Source organism: Spermophilus citellus (assembly GCF_964194105.1).
Source record: "Spermophilus citellus genome assembly, chromosome: 3".
NCBI classification, from domain to species: domain Eukaryota; kingdom Metazoa; phylum Chordata; class Mammalia; order Rodentia; family Sciuridae; genus Spermophilus; species Spermophilus citellus.
In genome coordinates, this window is record NC_138184.1 from 227,203,648 (window position 1) to 227,217,706 (window position 14,059).

General features: G+C 34.3%; 1 protein-coding gene across 1 annotated transcript in view; it reads right to left on the minus strand.

Moving 5' to 3' along the window:
• The window catches only part of KMT2C (lysine methyltransferase 2C), a 270,015-nt gene that overhangs the window by 151,389 nt on the left and 104,567 nt on the right, over positions 1 to 14,059 (minus strand).

Genomic DNA, 14,059 nt, shown 5'->3' on the forward strand with positions numbered 1-14,059 from the left:
GTCCAGGGGGACCTCAAACATGCCATCATCCTGCCTGAGTAGCTGCGATTACAGAGGTGTCCACAGTGCCTGGCTGATGTTTTTAAAAAGGCTTTAAGAACATATGCTGAATGAACAACAGTCTCATCAACAAAATGATACTGGCAAAACTGAATACACAAACACAGAAGAATGAAACTAGATTCTTTCCTGTAACCATATACAAAGATCAACTCAAAATGAATCAAACACTTAAATTAATACATGAAACTATAACTAAAAGAAAACATGAAAACTATATCTAAAAGAAAACAAAGGGGAAAATACTTTGATAAATACCACAGGTTCCTGCTCACTTGTGAAAAGTATAGTCAACCTCATAGAAGAATGGGGTAGAACAGACTCCCAGACTTTATGTGACCCATGATAGTCAAAAGGCAAACACTCTAAAATGCTATGTAAAATTTCCTTCAGACTAAGGGCATAAGATGAATATGAAACAAGAAAATCCTGAGTTCACATTTGGGTCTAATCCCCAAGATATCTCATACGTATATGCAAATATTCCAAAATCTGAAATCCAAAACACTTGTGGTACTAAGCTTTTCTAGTAAGGAATACTCTAGGAGTGAACTTTACAGAAGGAGTACATAAGATCTGCACACATAAATCATATGACATTTTGAGAGTAAAATACACCTAAATAAACAGAATGAAATCTCATGTTCATAGTTCAGAACCCAATAATCCTCAATTTGATACTCAGATTCGATTCAACTAGCAATACCAATTGAAACCCTATGCAGCTTTTTTCTAAAAACTGATACTGACCTTAAAATTCAGATGAAAATTCAGGGACTCAAAACAGCCAAAATATTTTTGAGAAAGGAAAACAAAGATGCCTAGCCTGGTGGCACACACCTGTAATTCCAACAGCTTGGGAGGTTGAGGCAGGAGGATCACAAACTCAAAAGCCAGTCTCAACAACTTAGCAACCTTGCCTCAAATAAAAAATAACAAGGGTAGGAGTTTGTGCATCAGTGTTTAAGAAACCTGGGTTCTATGCCTGCTACCAAAATAAATAAATAAATAAACAAATAAAAAAGAAAGCCAAATTGAGAAATGAACATGTCCTATTTTAAAGACTAACTACATAAGCACAGTGATCAATCAGTGTGGCAAGAACATATATACTGTAGATGTAACAGAACCAGAAATCCAGAAATACACTCTTACACTTGTGGCCAATAATTTTTGAGACAGTATAAATAAAACTAAAGGGGCAAAGAACAGCCTTTCCAACAAATGTTGCTAGGAAAACTGGATAATAACATGCAAAAGAATAAAGTTGGACCATCACATCATGAAAGAAAATGAACTCAAAATACATCACACAGACAGGCACAAAATCAAGAGTAACCTGAGAGGCTGAGGCAGGCAGATTGCAAAATGGGAGGCCAGTCTCAGAAACTTAGCAAGACCCCATCTCAAAATAAAAAGGACAAGGGATGCAGCTCACTGGTAAAGGGTTCAATCCCCAGTACCACTCCCCCCCAAAAAAAAGATCACAGATATAAAGAGCTAAAACTACTGAACTCTCAGAAGGAAAGAGAAGTCTTCACAGCCTTGAGACAATAGTTTCGTAGATTTAAATACCAAAAGAACCACCACCTTGAGAGAAACTGATTTTTACATATATATGTATGTATGTGTGTGTGTGTGTATATATATATATATATATATGAAATTTTAAATGTAGTGCTTTGAACGGTATTATCAAGGAAAAAGACAATCCACATTGGCAGAGAAACACCATTTCACAATACAATCAAGCAATCAAGAGCTCTTTATTTACAAAATGAGTTAATATGAGAAAATACATCCAGACAAAATTCTGCATAAAAATGTACATAGGTTTTCCTTTTCATAATTGCAAAAATTTAAGACACCACTAAGATGTCTTTCAATAAGCAATTGGTTCAAAAACTGTGATCCACCTGTACAAAGGAATACTACTAAGTAATCTCTATCAAATCACAAAAATGTGTGGCTGAAAGGCCAGAGTTCTATGTAGCATTTAGAGTGGCTTCTCCACTAAAAGACCAATGTGAAAACTAATCCTAATGGCATCTTCTAACACTTTCACGATTTCAGTTTTTAGTCACATTGTAATTTACACTGCTAAGAATTAAGGAATTTCCCCAGATGGCTAGCCAACTGCTTCAACCTATACAATCTTATGCGTGAATTCTGACACACACCTGCAAACACTTTTCTAGAGTTGTTCTCAAACAATCGACCACATAGGGGATGGAGCCCAGTGGCATAGCACCTGTTTAGCATGTCAAGGTCACGGGTTCAATCCCCAGCACCACCAAAAGTTAAATTAATAATAAATAAATGTGGATCCCAAAATTTCATTTTAAAGATTTTGACAGATCCCTAAAAGCAGATCACTAAAACTAGCCTCAACAGAGTTTGTGAGGCCAAAGCTATTTTCAAAATAAGATATTTACCACTTTTATCATGTTCATATTTGCACATGGTTCTACCAAAGCTGTAAAACAGTAAAGGTAAAACAGTTGCTGTCATTCTACAAATCAAAGTGGTATCAAGCTATACTAGACGTTACTACATTCCCAAATGGCCCTACGACTGCAGTAAAAAATTAATGTCTCATTAAGATCATCATTGCTGGAACCACCATTAGACCCAGCTAGCTATCCCACTCTTTGTCATATACCCAAAGGACTTAAAATCAGCACACTATAGTGATGTGGCCACATCAATGTTCATAGCAGCTTAATTCACAATAGCTAAGCTATGGAATGAACCTAGATCTCTTCAACAGATGAATGGATAAAGAAAATGTGGTACCTATACACAATGGAATATTACTCAGCCTTAAGGAAGAATGAAATCATGGCATTTTCCGGAAAACTGGTGGAACTGGAGACTTTCATGCTAATTGAAATAAGCCAATCCCAAAAAGGAAAGGCCAAATATACTCTCTGATATGTGGATGCTGACTCACATTAGGCTGGGGGAGGGAGGAATGGAGGTTCACAGAATTGGACAGGGGGAAAAGGGAGAAGGGAAGGGGGATGGAAATGGGAAAGAACAATAGAATGAATTGAACATAACTTTCCTTTGTTCATATATGAAAACACGAACAGTGTAACTCCACATCACATACAACTGCAACAATGGGAAGTTACTCCATGTATGTATATGTCAAAATACATTCTGCTGTTTTGTATAACTCAAAAGAACAAATTTTAAAAATAGGGGCTGGGGATATAGCTCAGTTGGTAGAGTGCTTGCCTTGCATGCATGAGGCCCCGGGTTCAATCCCCAGCACCAGAAAAAATAAAACTTAAAATAAAAAATTAAAAAAAAAAAGATCATCATTGCTAAAGCAGTAAAAATTAAGTCTTGATACATGAATACATGTATCATTATTATTTGTGTGACAAAAAAAGGGAAAGCATAAAGCAATTCTGTTACACCAAAGCATAATGGATTTCCAAGCACTTTTGTATTTGAGTTACCATTTAAACAAGGAAGAACAAAAGGAAACACTTATTCAGATTATCTGCTTTTCTTCAATACTGACTAGAACAACCTCTCACTTAAGGAAATCAACTAAGAGTATGTGGGGCCAATAACAAAATTTGAAAACTATATCTGCCAATATAAGCTTGACTGCTTCTCAATACTTAAAGACTTTTCTGATGAAACTGAAGATTAAATGAAGATTATATAAAAATACAAATTTTTGCTTAAATGTTATGAAAAGTTGGAATATCTGGATTATTACTCAATGAACCAATATTTTCCAAAGATAGCTTTTTAAAATTTTTTTGCAGTGCTGGGGATTGAACCCAGGACCTTACACATGCCAGGCAAACACTGAGCCACATCCCCAGCCCTCATATCTTAATCATGTTATAAAATGTTAATCATGTTATAAAGTCGTATGAGGATAAAAGATCTTTTTAAATTTCCAGACATTATTGTGGATTATAATGATGAAGAGAGAAAAAGTTTAGTGATTGGGATGCAGGTTCCACCATGGATCAAATCTTGTAAAAACTCACACTTTTTAATTTGGGTGTAAAATCAAACAAAAACATTCATAATCCTAACAAGGCTAACTAAAATACTTTTTACTTTTCCTGGTGTATCTTTGTGAAGTTGGATTTTGTTCATATACTCCAACCAAAGAACATATTTCAACACACTAAATGTAAAAGCAGATATAGAATTTAACTCTTCTGAATTAAGCCAAACAATAGTGTTTCAAATTAAGAGTATTAAGATACAAAGGAATCCTGGGACCACAATTTTTGAAAACACTGGGTTATTAAGGTATATAAACAGGAATGGAATTGCTAGGTCTTTAAAATCATCAACTTCACTAGATAGATAAGTACAGTCTATTTTCCTATGTGACTATCAATCTTTCACACAAGTTGCATAAAAGTTCCCAATGAACCATACCCAATTAATACATTCAGACTTAATTTACACTAATTTGACAACTACTAATAATATCCCAATACAGTTTCAAATCTGTGTTTCATAAATACTACTAATAGGACTGTGCAACTTTTCAAGTTTAGTGGGCATTTGAATTATCTCATTAGTAAATCACCTGTTTGGGTCTTGTGCCTATTTCAATACTGGGCTGTCCTTGCTCTATTTATTGATCTGCAAGTTGTTTTACATATTCTAGAATCCAAATTTCTGGCCAAATTTATTGCCATTATATTCTTCCTCTCCATGGCTCAAGTTTTCACTTTTATGGGTGTTTTTGTTTCTATGTTTTTTGTGGTGCTAATAATCAAATCCATGGCCTCACACATGCCAGACAAGTACTCTACCCCTGAGGCATATGGTATCTTTAACAAGTTATTTTACTAATGTAGTTGAATTCTCCAATATTCTCTTTTAAAGTTAGTGCTTTCTGTGCTTTCAGAATACCACTGCAAACCTATTCTCTACATTATGTTTTTGAAAATATATACTTTTATGTGAAAATATAAAGGGCCAAAAGAAACCCGAAGACATTTTCTTATTGTTTGTTGTCTTGATTGTCAGTACTTTGATCTTGTTTTCTAGTATGCATGGTAACTTTCTGTTTGTTTTTGTTAAAGTTGTAGAGAAATTCTGAGGCACTGGATGATATTATTTTCCACCAGAGATTTTCATTTTTTCTTCAGATAGGCACTTAGGCTATAGAAGATCATTGTTTTTAATATTTATTTTTTAGTTGTAGTTGGATACAATACCTTTATTTTATTTACTTTTATGTGGTGCTGAGGATCAAACCCAGGGCCTCACACTTACTAGGTGAGTGCTCTACTGCTGAGCACAAACCCAGCCCTAGAAGATCATTTTTTGAAAAACTATTTTTTTAATTGTAGATGGACACAGTACCTTTATTTTATTTATTTTTACATGGTGCTGAGAATAGAACCCTGTGTCTCACAAGTGCTAGGCAAATGCTCTACCACTGAGCTACAACCCTAACCCTAACCCTAGAAAACCATTTTAATTCAATGTATACAAGAGCTGATCTGAAGCTGGGTTTCAAGACTTTGTGGAAACATTTTTCCCCCCAGCTTTCCCTTATTTCAAGGGTGGAAACCAAGGATCAGCAAACTTTTTCTGAAAAGGTCCAGATATTAACTATTTTAGGCTTTGTGAAACAAGAGGGAAAAAAAATCAACACTATTATCAATGTATGTACTTAACAAGAAAGAAAACAAATTTTCACAAATTTGATTGTATTATTCAAATTGTGATAACTGCATAAAATATTTTACTACATATCAAATTAAAAATAGTGGAATTTGGAGGCGAGATAACATTTCAAATTACTGAAGTTCAAAGCCATTTTTACCTAATAAAAATTGACTGTAGATGTAAATCTATTCATGTTTATCTATAATGAAATTTTACATATCCATTTTAAGCAAAAATGCTGTCAAATAATATCAACAGTATATAACAAGCATATTCATCTTTGAAAGGTATTTATAAAATTTATTACACTGTTTTCTTGACCTTTTACCATGCCACTATATTGTAAAATAATCACTTTCAATTAAAAGATAGGTTGAAGCACCTCAGTTACAAAGTTAAATGCATTCTGAAATATAGAAATTTCCTTTCTATTTACCTTAAGGTCTTAAAGTGCTACAGGATCTATCATTTGAGAATAGATTCCTCCAGTCAATTTATTTAGGCATGAAGACCTTGATTTTTATTTTAAACACTGACAGCATCTGAACTGTTTAAAGTGGATCACTATTATTTGTGATTCAAATAACAGTAGATATTGTATAAATGATATTACCATAGTTGAAGTTTCGCATATAAGCACTTCTTTATCCTCAAAATTTCAGGTTGAATTCTTACTGAATACTACAAAGCCTGCAATGAAGGATAACTTGCAAACTCATGTATTTGATATAATGTTTGAGAGCAATTTTATCATTAGGAAAAAAATTCATCTTAGCCCTCAGCTAAGAAAACTGCAGTAAAGAGCTGGGGTTGTGGCTCAGCCGTAGAACGCTCGGCTAGCTCGCCTAGCACGTGCGAAGCCCTGGGTTCAGTCCTCAGCACCACTTAAAAATAAACAAAATAAAGATATTGTATCCAATTAAACTAAAAAATAAATATTTTTTTAAAAACTGCAATAAAACTTCACTAAGTCATCCAATTGTGTAGAAGAGTAATTCACTCATATCTAAAAAAAAAAAAATCAATAGAATTTAACAGTAAATCCACAAGAATAAATCAAATTCATTGTTAACACTATTAATTTATTAATACATGACCAATTTAAATATTTTCTGCAAAGTATCTGCTAACAAATTATACAACATATAACCACAGGTTTTAAACACTTATTATTATTTACTCTTTTCTCTTTTTTTTGGTACAGGGGATTGAACCTGGGGTGCTTAACCACTAGGCCACATCCCCAGCCCTTTTTTTTTCCTTAATATTTTATTAGATACAGGGTTCTCGCTGAGTTGCTTAGGGCCTAAGTTGCTGAGGCTGACTTTAAAATTGCAATCCTCTGTCTCAGCCTCCCAAACTGCCAAGATTACAGGCATGTGCCACCACGTCTGATTTAAACACCTTGTATTTTAACAAGCTTTATAAATTTATCCTACTAATGTATTAAGAAACTGTGAGATAGACAGATAAATAGAAATAAATGGAGTCCTACTCACCCATTAAAAAGAAGGAAATTGGGCTGGGGATATAAGTTGGTAGAATGCTTGCCTAGCATGCACAAGGCCCTGGGTTCAATCCCCAGCAAAACCAATAAAAAATAAAAATAAAAATGAAATTATGGCATTTGGTGGCAAATGGATGAAAATGGAGAATATGATGCTAAATGAAATAAACCAAACTCAGAAACTCAGAAGTCAAATGTTTTCTCTCATATGCAGAAGCATGTAAGACTAAATACGAATTAAAACAGAGAAACTAGAGTAAAATAAAGGAAAGTGGGAGGAGAAGGATAGACTGCATAAGGAATCAATGAAATACAAATTAACAGACAAGCACAAGAATGTCTAATAGAGTAGAGGAAGGAGAAGGGCAGGTGGGAGAAGAAAAGGAAGGAAAAGTGGGAATAATGAATTGGAATCGATTTCCATGCATATCTGAGTTTGGTGAGATGTAGTATGTATGATCATTAAGTGCTAATAAAAAAATACATATATATATATAAATTTGTCCAGCTGACATCTTTTTCTGCTTCACACTTATTCTTACCGATATCTGTTAAAACACATCTCAAAAGATTCCAGTTCAGATTGTAATGAACTAGCATTTTCTCAGTTTCTCATGTTTTCCCTTGTAGTTATTTCTCATAGATATTTCATAAAAACTAAGTCTTCAATTGCTTCAAACTCATTACTGACTGCTGGAATTAATAACAACTGAGCAGAACTGGTAGCATTTATTGACTCACCAAAAGTCTACTACTGGAAATCCATTGCTTTGTTTTTAAAATGACCCTTCACATTGCTCTCAATTACCTTAACTTTTAAAGTAACCACTCTCGTGCAAAAGAGTGTTCAGCAAGCTTATTTTCTGTGGATACATATCTTTAGTTGCCATACTCAAACACAATTTCATTACCTCACAATTGTTAAAATGGTGTTTTTTTTTCCCCGTTTGGCTAACAAATGAGCCATTTAGAAACTTATTTTAATTGCAGTCTAAGTTTCATTTTTTTTACTTTTAGAAAGAAATCCTGCTCATATTTTGTTTTAATTTACTATTCCTTCTGACCTCCATATTCCTGTGAAATGATAACATTGTACTCAGTACAGTATTATTAACATATTTATTCTTCTTTTAGCACACCTATACTGTTCTAGTATAATAAATATAATGCTTTCCCATCTAATGACAATAAAATCCACTCTGCTATGCCTCAAAAACACTACCACTCGAAGTCCACTTCTCTCCTTTAAACATGATAGGCATTCTCTGATAATAAAAGAAATAAGACACAAGGACAATATATGTGGCATTCAAAATTTGAAAATTAAAACTTCATCACTGTAATTTGCAGTATGCAATCAACAATTCAAAGTATATGTGATCTATGCAGCAACAACTGAACTCTACACATGTAGTGGCAACATGAGACCCAGATAGTGTGCTAATTAGCTGTGGCTTCCTTAAAATAAAACTTTATTTTTGGACAGTAGCACTTGAATTTCATATGATTTTCATGTATCATGAAATTCATTATCTCTTTTTCCCCCAACCATTTGAAAAAATGTAAAAAACTATTATTAGCTTGTGGACCACCTGGAGGACTATATTTGACCCATAGGCCATAATTTGCTGATCTCTGGTATAGTCTTCAAGGGTCCCAAATGGAAATGTATAGTACGTAATAGACCAAAACTCTTTTTTGCCATCCCAGCTCTGTTGACTGCCAAAAACTCTTTTCAGCTTTGCAACATCTCAGCTGTTTTTTCATGAACTGAAAAAATGCCTCCAGGGGAAAATACTCATGTCAAACTGACCCATGTACAACCCTCGGAGCTCTCATTCCTTCAAGTCTTTATTACTGTACTAGCTTTCTGTTGTTTTAAATATCTCTTTGGAAAACTATTTTATATAACAATTCTAATTATTCTCAGTGGAAGGTATGTTCTAAGTTTTCTGCTATAGATGAAGGTACAAGTTACACATTCATTACCCAATATTAAGACTTTGCATAAAGCTATAGTAACCATGATAGCAACGACATTATCACTGGATACATGAGTATAAAAATGAACTAAAATAAAGAGCCTAGAAAAACCCATACATATAGTGAACATTTGCTCTCTAATGCAAGTTATATTTCAAATAAGTGGAACACAAGAAAAGATATTTCAATAAATGGTGTAGTTAGAGTAGGCTCTCCACATGTGAAAAAACAAAATTAGATTCCTATACTTAACATGAAACATAAATAATTTTAAGTAATAAAATATGTACATATTAGTGCATAAGCTATATAAATAAATTTTTTAAAAACATTTTTAGGACACATTAGAAACTGCTGAAAGTTAAATTTGGAATAAATATGTTACTGTTAACAAAGGTCCATCTCTGGTGGCCCCAATAAAGTAGGTCTGGCCACACACCCAAAAGGCAAAAAGTAATAGCAAAAAAACAAGAAAGAAGCTTTAATCAGTAGGGCCACACTGAGAAGACATGGGGCACAGCATTTCCAGCTCTGCATATGGGGATACTGACATGAACTCCTAGATTATGTACACAAGCGGGGCCAGAAGTGTGCAAACTGTGGTCTGGTTGACCACTATCTCAGGAATGGTCAGGCAAGGCCTTATCAGCAGAAATTTAAAACTTGCTGGTGCCTGAGGGGGTAGAGTCATCTAAAGATGTCATCAATCAGACCTGTTGGTCCTGAAATCCAAGATGACTGGCTTGGAACAAAGGGAACAGATGCAAAATGCAGGCAGAGATACCAGGTAAACATCTGTAAACACAAGTGAAGAATCAGTATTTTTTTTTTTTAAGCAAAAGCAGTCTCTAAGTCCTTTTTAAATTACCATAGTTCAAAATTCAAAATTTAATAAAGGGTATGCAATGAAAAGTCACCTTGTATACAGAGCTACAGACATAGAAAATATTCCATAGAGGCAAAAAAAAAACCAAAACTGTCAGTTTCCTATGCAATCTTCAAAAGGTATTTTACAGATATATCATTTTGTATTAATCTCGGCCCCTCCCCCACAGAATACATCCAAGAGATCCATTAGTGTCAAAGAATACCATTCTCCTCATCACAAATTCAAGTTCTTTAAGCCAAACTTATTTAAACCTAAAAATTAAAATATAAATTATGACTTTTTTGGAGAAAAGTCCTAAGGTCAAGGTCTCCATAGATGAATAGGACCACCAATTTTCACAAGGGTTTTACATAAGTATATAAAACTTTCAATTTCTAAAATAGAAATATCCAATTTCTTCTTTGTTTCCACCTGACTTTGTTTCCTACATAAAAATTTCAGGGTTTGGGCTGGGGATGTGGCTCAAGCGGTAGCACACTCGCCTGGCATGCGCGAGGCACTGGGTTTAATCCTCAACACCACATAAAGATATTGTGTTCACCTAAAACTAAATATTAATAAAAAAATTCAGGGTTTAGTTGGCACGGTAACAGGAAACAAACACATTAACTTTAGGTATACATACACATATACCTAAATGTATATTTACATGTATATATATCTAATGGTGTTCTGAGGTCAAACAACTATCTTGAATTATCTTGCAAAAACTAGGCCTTGCACTCAGTACTGTGATGAAATAGTTCATGCAAGATTTGCTGGTATCTTCTTCATAACCACTGCGTTTTAGGATAAAAAGAAAACAATTTTTCTAACTCTGCAGATGAAGAATCTTTAGTATCAACCGATAATGAGATTGGGGAAGATACTACTTGACATTAGCTAAGAGTATCACAGACAGACCAAGAAGTCAAAATTTCTAATTTCCTCCCATTGAAAATACTGGTTATGTGCCAGGTACAGAGGCACATGGCTATAATTCCAGCGCCTCAGGAGGCTGAGGCAAGAGGATTCCAAATTCCAGGCCAGTTTTGACATATTAGTGACACATCCTGCCTAAAATTTAAAAAGTATTTAGAATGTAACTCAGTAGTAAAGCATCCCTGGGTCCAAGCCCCAATTAAAGAAATTAATAAACACACACACACACATTATATTAAGCATATTAATCTTATAAAAGTAGTAACACCGGCAGTTGAACAAGGATTTCTCAACTTCGGCGCTACTGACTTTTGAGCTAGATAATTCTTTGTTGCGGGAGGCTGTTCGTTACAAATTGTTCAGCAGTGGCCCTAGTCTCTATCCACTAGCTGCCAGAATGACACACCTCCCCACTCAAACTCATGCATTGGAATTTGCCCTTCAGTGGAAAATTCCTTTCATACATGCATTTATCTATTTCAAGATAGAAGACTCTCTCATGTTCCAAGTCTTCATTAGGTACCAGACAAAAAAACAAACCAGAATAGATGTTGCCCAAGCCCTTGTAGGGCTTATAGCCTTCACAGGGAGATCAACAGAAAGTTATCAAAAGGAGAGAAACAACACACACTTCACTGAGAATGCATAAGTATGCATTCTTAAGAAAAGATGGGCACAATCACAACATTTTATGGAAGAATGCAACCCCTGTTTTTGAGCTTTCTATCTTGTTCTCTCACCTTAGATTGAATACCCAAATTCTAACTTCAGGTCATTTTTGCATTTCATTTTAATGAATGTCACAGGTTAAAAAATTTTTTCTGCAAAAAGGAGATCTAAATAGAAGTAGTACATGAGTTTTACAACTAGTTCTCAATCCCAATCAAAATTACTGGAATTTAAGATAGTAAAATTTCACACTCCCTAATTTAAAAGTATTAAATTTAAAAAAATGGGTTTAAAACACAGCAAACCTGTGGAATATGACAGACATCATTATCCAAAATACATGTATGAAGACACGAATTGGGTGTCAACCTACTTTATATACAGAGATATCTGTATAAATATTAAAAACCATGTTATACTTGCGATTCAATTTCAATACCACAAGTGCATTTACCTTTTTCTTACTTGTAGTTTCTTTCTTCAACACTGAGAAACCTAATTCTCACTGTCTACATGTAATTTATTTGATTCCCTTCTTTCCACCTGTTTCTTTCTTACCTCTCATTAGTAACCAGTATGTTTAGTTTATGGTGTATCCTTATCGGGCTTCTTTTCCACTATTAAGCATGTATTCTTAGATCTCATTTTTCTTATATAAAGAGTACGACACTACAAATGTTCTTTTACTTTTTCTTCATTTAATAATATATCATGGAAACCACTCTACACCCGGTCACAGATATTACTCAGTAATATCTACATAGTATTCCACTATATGGCTGTACCATAGTTTATTCAACTATTTAGGTAACCTAACTATATGGGCATTTATGTTCTTTATAATACATTACAAATTAAACAATGCTAATTGCTCACATTTCTGTGTTACTGGAGGCATGTTCAGAATTGATTTCTAGAAGAATCAAAGATTACATGCATATGCAGTTTATGATGATCACCAAATTTGCCTCCAGAATACTGGCAACAATTTGCATTCCAACCACCAAAGCATGAGGATATCCGTTTCCCCACAGCCTTTTCAACGAATGTGTTGTTATATGTTTGAGATTCTGTCAGTCAGACAATCTTTCTTTCTTAAGTGCAAATTTTAGCTACATGGTTCATCCAGTGCCTATCTGATAAAGGAGAAAACAACAAAATAAACAAAAAAGCAGTAGGAATGGCAATAAATACAACACTACTATAAATGTGATCGACTGAATTAGTGGTAAGATAAAGGTCTGACAATGCTGCCACCAGTGCCCTTATCATCTACAAACCACCTACCTGCTGCAAGCATTCTCTCCGTATTTGATTTGATTGGGTCTATATAATACTGATGCCTAGGTGAAGTTAAAAGAAATGCTGGTCTCCCAAAGACTCCAGCAGTCCTCTCCCAAGGACAGAGCAAAGCCTTGAGCTCTAAATACTATTTTAACATTTAATAAACGTTTATAAAAAAGTAAAAATAGTACCTTCTGTCCAGAAAAGAGAGGTGAGGTAACCTTCCTTTTAACTATCCTCTCCACAAACAACTACAGAAGATCTATTTATGCATATGCACACAACTATTTTTCTGTATTTGTCATAAATATCACCATGTGTACTAATTTCCTCTGGTCTTAGTGCAACACTATAAAGTTCATGTTAGCCTTAGTTCATGGCCTTCCCTGTAATAATTTCACAGCCACACAGGAAAAAACAAACCTACCTCCAAAACTACTTTTAAAGTAATCCACAAAAGAGAAGGTTCTCACTAGTCCATCAAGTCTTAATCTGGCTAAGTACATTCAGACTAGGCAATGTACCATTAAGCATTATACTGTTCAAAACTTACTAACATGGTGCTGGGGTTGTGGCTCAGTGGTAGAGCTCTTGCCTACCATGTGTGAGGCACTGTGTTCGAGTCTCAGCACCACATATAAGCAAATAAATAAATAAAGTTCCATCAATAAATAATAAAAAATATTTTTAAGTGCATTTGATTTCAATACAGAAAAATGTCTAAGATTTTAAAACAAAACAACAACAACAACAAAACTAATAACATGCATTCAAATGTAATGCCAAATTTTCCAGATGAGCATTCTGACTTGATTATTCTTAAGGTAACAGTTACCCACCCATGTGAATTAGATCATTTCAATAATCTGAATAAAACTATTGTTATAAAAGCTGGATAATTACTTGAATCAAGGTCTTTGGCTCACCTATACATTTGAGAGCTTTGCCTATATTCTACCTACGAAAGCCCAGATACGGTGGTCTAAAATTTCTAGTTTTAATGTTCCCTTAGCACTGTCTCACTTCTTCCAAATACATGTGTAAGAAACCAAAGCAACAACATTTCAGCTTCCTGT